The sequence below is a fragment of the Vidua chalybeata genome, chromosome 1, assembly GCF_026979565.1.
Source record: "Vidua chalybeata isolate OUT-0048 chromosome 1, bVidCha1 merged haplotype, whole genome shotgun sequence".
Taxonomy (NCBI): domain Eukaryota; kingdom Metazoa; phylum Chordata; class Aves; order Passeriformes; family Viduidae; genus Vidua; species Vidua chalybeata.
In genome coordinates this window covers 123,923,265-123,930,145 of record NC_071530.1, presented here as the reverse complement: position 1 = coordinate 123,930,145, position 6,881 = coordinate 123,923,265, and positions in this window count along the sequence as shown.

The following is a 6,881-nucleotide window of genomic DNA, read 5'->3' as shown; positions in this document are numbered from 1 at the left end:
AGGTTTCTTTTTAAGAGCCCAGAAGAAATGACAAATCGGGATCTGGCTTTTAAAGAGATAGAAGATCTTTCAAAGGCTAGACAAATCTTTGTTCTTCATTTCAGCCCCTTTCTCCATGTCTGTCATCTAATACAAGCTTTTCTGAGGAGTTACAATGGTTTTAGGCTGGAGAGACTTGGTAAAATATTAATCTAAAGCAGAAATTTATCCCCATGACAGGAAACCTCTTCCTTGGGTTAAAGTGCAGTGTTTGCAATGTGAAGAGATATTACTCATCTTAGCGTGGCACTGTCTTCCAAAACAAGTGATGTTACAGTTACTTCAGGTTGCAGTATGAGGCTGCTCTCTGCAGCCCCTTCTTTCTAGTATAATAAAAATTACAATTAAAAATTAAAATGAAAGAGAAAATAAAACTAAAAAGAACTGTGCTCTTCAAGCACATCAAGAAGATGCTTCTTAATAGGAAAGTAGTAATGGAATCACTTATTTCCAGAAATTAAGGTTCTAGATAAAATAGGTGCTTACAATAAAATCAGAGTTGACAGAATAGGATTTTTTTTCTGAAATTTCTGTTTATGAGATCATTTTCCCCTCTGTTTCACCATGAATTATGTGGCTCCATCCATGTTAGTATGCAATAATGCCATTGCTTGAGTGGAGGACAACTGTCAAGGGAAGGGCAATGCACGTACTGTAGAGTCATCTAAAAAAGCATGGCCATAGCCAAATGCCCTGTTGGGATTGACTGGTTTTATTTCCCAAGCTGTGCTTGGGATTGTTGGGAACCACTGGTGGTTTGGGTGAAACCTGTGCCAGAAACCATTCCTTTGACTTCGCCAAGCAGACAGTGGATATCCTTCCCTGGCAGCACTTTTTTGATTCATACCTGTTTATTTTATTGTATCAGTGAAAACAGTGAGTGGCTGAATGTCTTTATCTATGGTTTTGTTGGTGATACATTCTACAGCCTGAAGAACGTAAAAATCTCCTTATTAGCTATAAAAGAACAAAATATATACTGATATCTTGTAGAGCACATTTAGTACCTACTGCATGCAATTTCTGTGTAGTATTATTGTGAATTTAACTCAGGTTTTATTGCATCACAATCTAACTCGGCCAGAGGTAAGAGTTTTTGAAAATTTCACCACTTGAAAGTTGATATAGTATAAAGCCTCTGTAAATTATTTTTTTATGTATTCATATGTCTTTTAATGACAGATAATTTCAGTCCTCTGTATTCAAATCTCTGATTTAAAAACTTAGGGCAAATGAAGGAATGTTTGTATTTTACATAGATAATACATTAATGTATGAAAGTTAAATTGCCTCAAAATATAGCCCACGTAACCCTACATAGAAATTTCATCTACTTTTTCATTAGTTGCATTTCCTTATTCTTACAGTGACTATTAGCCATATTACAATTAATCAAAAATTTATCTAAAGTGATGCATATGAGAAATTATATCAGTACAAAAGCATTAAAATATGCACGTTAAAGTATTAGCATAATAATGCTACACTACCTTGAATAATTAATTGAATAGATTTAAAATTAGATTGCTTTGCATGCAGAGGCTCAAATGTCATAAATTCAACAGGACTACAGATAGTTTAACTCACAGATTTGGACACAGATTTCACAGGAAGGCTGATTTCAGAGTGCCTTACCTTTGTGGCATGTCTGTGTTCTGCAGTGGGGTGGGAGTGGCTTAAGAGGAGATGTTGGACATCAGGCTGTAGTGAAGATGGAGTCTCCAGCAGAAGCTGTGGAATATATTTAACTAAGACATCTTGGCATCAGCTTTAAACCAGTCTCAACCTGCAATCTTCTTTCTAGCTGAGCTCTTTGTAAAAGATACACTGAGCTCAACACCATCTCTCCATGGTTGTGGTGTGACAGGAAGTGCCAGAGTGATGGAGCAGAAGACAGTGATCCTATATCCATGTTCAGGCACCAGTGCAGCTGAGAATTGTGCAGTGCCACTTAAGGAGACACAAACAGGCTTTAATGGACAGTTGGCCTTCTGAGATGGCTGGAAGCCCTGTCCTTCTCTTAATGTGCTGACGGCCTGTTGCCAACTTCTGAATTGTTTTCATTGTATGACCACAGGGAATTGCAGTGAGAATACCCACACTTTGGGATGGCTGAAAAAGAGATTCTACATGATAATAGCACTCTGACACTCTAGAAATGATCTTGATCATTGCTTTGGAGAGAAAAGTAATTTTTGTCTTATTTTTTAGAATCTATTAAACATAAGTGACATATGAGACTTAAGGCGTATCTCCCACTCTGAAAAAGATCTGTGGGGATAAACTTCATCATCTGGAGGTCCCCTGACAACACCCTTGAAAAAGCTGAGGGGTGGCGCAGCTCTTGACAGCTGTTCCTGTGCTCTGCATCCCACTCATACCACTCAGTATCGCTCTGCAACCTCCCAGCAGGAGCAATGGGACAGAGCAGTCTGTCTTTGTCCCTTGCTGTCACTATGTGCTTTAACACACTGGGGGTCCTGGCTGAAAAACAGAAATGCTTTTGTCCCTTTTTGCCCACAAAAATCATGAAAGGTGTTGTATTCATACAGGAAATTGTAACATCCTTAGCTGTGATTTAATCTACGTTAGTATGCTCTGATTGATGTCATACTTAACCAGTAAGGAAGTTTATGACATATGAATGGTAACAAGCAACATATAATTGATGTTTGAGTGGTAAATGTGACTGAACTTAAAATATATCAGCCTTCACTGGACTTAGAGAATGCAAAATGTAAGAGATGGTTCCTGCCTTACAAAACTAATAAACTAAGTACAAAAAGGTAAAACACCTGATGTGAGGATTAAATAACAAAGGCTAAAGGTGAGTTTATTACTGTGAGCAGCAGCAGCAATAGTCTTAGATTTGCAGGACATTTACCTTGCTAGAGAAAAAAGGCTGAAAATGTAATGCTGAGGATGAGAGTGAGGGATACATCTCCTAACCAGAGTCTTTCCTGACACTTGCAATTAGGTTACAAATATCCAGCATATGACCCCTTTATAATTCCTGTTTCCAGGAACTCCTGTTTGCAAACCATATTAAAGCTGCTAAAACAGCTAAACAGTCCATGCTATAATTTGAAAATACTTTAGTACTAAGCAGAAGATTTCATTTTAAATCACATGACAACATGGAAGTAATTAGAAGTGTTCATGTTCACTGGACCTACTACTAATTGTGGTATTTGCATAAAAAATGATATGCAATTTTCTTTTGCAGAATGTATTCACATGCTAAATTTCAAAACACCCAGCAATACAGGCACAGAGAAACTTTACTGTTCTGGTTATTTACTTACACACATAATTGACTTCTCCCAACATTAACTTCTGTGTAATCTGCACTGATTATCCTAAGAAATATATTTATTACAAGAACTTGAAAACAATGGCTTACTTTCTTTCATCTTACATGGAAAAGCTACTGTTGATTGGAAATATCTGTAGCACAGTTGAATATGTATTTGCTTCTAGCTACCGTACAGCAATTTTTCACCAGTCTGACCAGCAGCAGGAGTGCGTGGTGCTCTAATTAGCAGGGTTCCGTGGTATTTATTGCTCCCATTAGTGCAGCATGACAAACCAGGGCATGGCATTTAAATAGCTTGCCTAATGATAGGCAATATGTTTGCAGCAAAATCAGATAAGCATTGAGGAGTCAGAAACTCCTGGCTCTGGGTTTTATCCACTAGATTGCACTGCAATCAAATTTCCAGATGTCATTGAATTTCAGAGACTCACAGACAGACTCATAATGGATTTCTGACTTATAGATATTTAGATGGCTGGACAGGTATGCTGTGAGGTTCACTCAAAAACAAAGGAGCTTGGGGCTGTGCATCTTGGGGCATCTAACTTGCTTTACACATTAGGCTGTATTCTCCAAAGCTTCTTTGGAGAGCCAAAAAGTCGTGGTCCACATGTTCAATTAAAAAAAACAATGACAGTGTATGGGTATTATTATTATTTTCATAATGGAAAGTGATACCTTCCTCACAAATTTAAGTTCTATTTTAAATTTAAGTAATATTTTCATTTGTAAAGTAGTAAGATCACAATAAATGTTCATATCAATGCAGTATTCCTGGACATTTGTGGGCTGACATTTGTCATTATGATATTTCACATAACAACAGGCAATCTAGCAAGTACTGGGGAAAGGATCCTTACAATGAGAGGCATGGGATCACTGTTACCCAACAACAACAGGTCTCAATGGGTTTATTTTAATATGGATTCTTCTAGATGTGTGAGTGTGGGTTCCTACTCACCATGCCCTGAGCTGCTTGCTGCCCATGCCTGTATGGACAGGAGTGAGGTTGCAGCCAGCATCCATCATACATTTGCCTCTCCCCATATAGAATTTCAGTTGAGTGGCTGCTTGGTTAAAATCTGAAGGAGGATTATTTAGAGAGTTCAGTTTCAAGGGTGAGCTCAAACCCAAGCTAATATGGCAGTACAAATATATCAGCCAGAACATTTCATTTCAGCCCAAGGTTTTTGAAAGCCTGTTAGCCTCATGTTATTTTCAGAGAAAATGTCTAATGGAGACATGAGATAGAACTCAAAATATGCAAGACAGGCCAAAATGACTGGTGGAAATTCCAGTCTTTCATAATAGTGATCCACAGGTACTTTTAGCAGATGTTAGGGAGCAGAAGACATTCTGATTTTGTTTGAAATAAATAGAAACAATTTATTAAGGATTCTCTCAAGATGAGATGCATTTAAATACTTCTCCAAGTTACGTGTGCATCAAACACTTAATATTTTAAATACAAAAATCCAGCAAAAATTGCAAGCAATACATTTTAGTAAGATTGTGCAAGATTAGTAAGATTTAGCAAGATTGTGAACAGGTTCATAACAAATGGGACATAAAGTATCTAACAGACAGTTCAATTTATGGGCCTGTTGTAAGCCAAGCCTATATTTAAGTTTTATTGTGATAAATAGTGCTCCAGAGGATGATACATGTACACTTAGGTGGAGTTTAATTTGGGTGATTAACCGTGTTGAAGAATTATACTTCAAGAATTTTCTGCCTGTTGGTAAGTTTCATACATAGGCTATTGATCAAGCAAGAGGAATGATTTCTCAAACTATGCAGGTTTCTCCTCTTTGCTTGAAATATAAAATGGATAAAATATCAGCTGGAATGTCTGCACTGAGTTTAGTATTTAATGACTATTAAAGGTAATTTTTCTGACAACAAAATTCAGATTTTATTGAAAGGAAAATACTCTCTAAACATAAGAAACATCTTACTAACAGAGATAATGAGTAAATCACTGTAAATTTTCACTGGTGACTGGCCCCAGCAGGATGCAGCACCGTTCACCACCACTCTCTGGGCCCGGCCATCCAGCCAGTTCCTAACCCAGTGAAGAGTGCTCCTGTCCAAGCCGTGGGCTGCCAGCTTCTCCAGGAGTGTGCTGTGGGAGACAGTATCAAAGGCCTTGCTGAAGTCTAAACAGACAACATCCACAGCCTTTCCTGCATCCACCAGAGGGGTCACCTGGTCATAGAAGGAGACCAGGTTGTCAGATATGACCTACCCTTTGTAAACCCATGCTGACTGTGTCTGATAGCCTGGCCATCCTGTAAGTGCTGTGTGATAGCACTCAGTATGAACTGTTCCATTATCTTACCTGGTACTGAGGTCAGGCTAACTGGCCTGTAATTACCAGGATCCTCCTTCCTACCCTTTTTGTAAGCGGGTGTCACATTGGCCAGTTTCCAATCATCTGGAACCTTGCCAGTGAGCCACGACTCTTGATAAATGATGGAGAGTGGCTTTGCAAGCTCATCTGCCAGCTCCCTTATCACCCTGGGGTGGATCCCATCTGGTCCCATTGATCTATAAATATTCAAGTGTCCCAGCAGTTCTCTGACTGCCTCCTCTCGGATAACAAGAGGATCATTCTGCTCCCTGGCACCACCTACCAACCCCTGAGGACAGTTGTCTTGAGGACAAGCTGTCTTACCACTAAAGACTGAGGCGAAGAAGGCATTAAGCATTTCTGCCTTTTTCTCATCTGTAGTTACTAGGTTGCCTGCCTCATCCAATAAGGAACAGAGGTTGGTTATACCCTTCCTTTTACTATTAATATATTTGTAAAAACTTTTTTTATTATTATTTTTAACAGAAGTTGCCAAGTTAAGTTCAAACTGAGCTTTGGCCTCCCTAATTTTTTTTCTACATGCCCTAGCAGCTCCCTTAAATACTTCCTGAGAAATCAGTCCATCCTTAAAAAGATGATACATCTTTTTTTATTTCTAAGTCCTTTCAAAACCTCATTGCTCATCCAGACTGGCCGTTTGCCTCGTCAACTCATCCTTCGGCACACAGGGACAGTCTGTTCTTGCACCCTCAAGATCTCTGCTTTGAAGCACACCCATGTCTCCTTGACTCCTTTGTTTTCAAGGGCTGTTTCCCAAGGAACTCTGAATGACTTTCTTAAATAGGCCAAAGTCTGCCATCCGGAAGTCCAATGTAGAGATCTTATTAATATTCCTCTTTATTTCACCAATTATTGAGAATTCTATAATTTCATGATCACTGTGCCCCAAGCAGCCTCCAACCTCCACATAACCCACCAGTCCATCTCTGTTTGTGAACAACAGGTCCAACATAGTCCCTCCCCTGGTGGGCTGGCCCACCAGTTGTGACAAAAAGTTATCCTCCACACACTCTAAAAGCTTTCTAGACTGCTGTTTTTCTGCTGTATTAAGTTCCCAGCAGAAGTCTGGTAGGTTGAAGTCACCTACAAGAACAAGGGCTGATGATCCTGAAACATTGTTCAGATGCTTATAGAATAAGCTATCCACCTCTT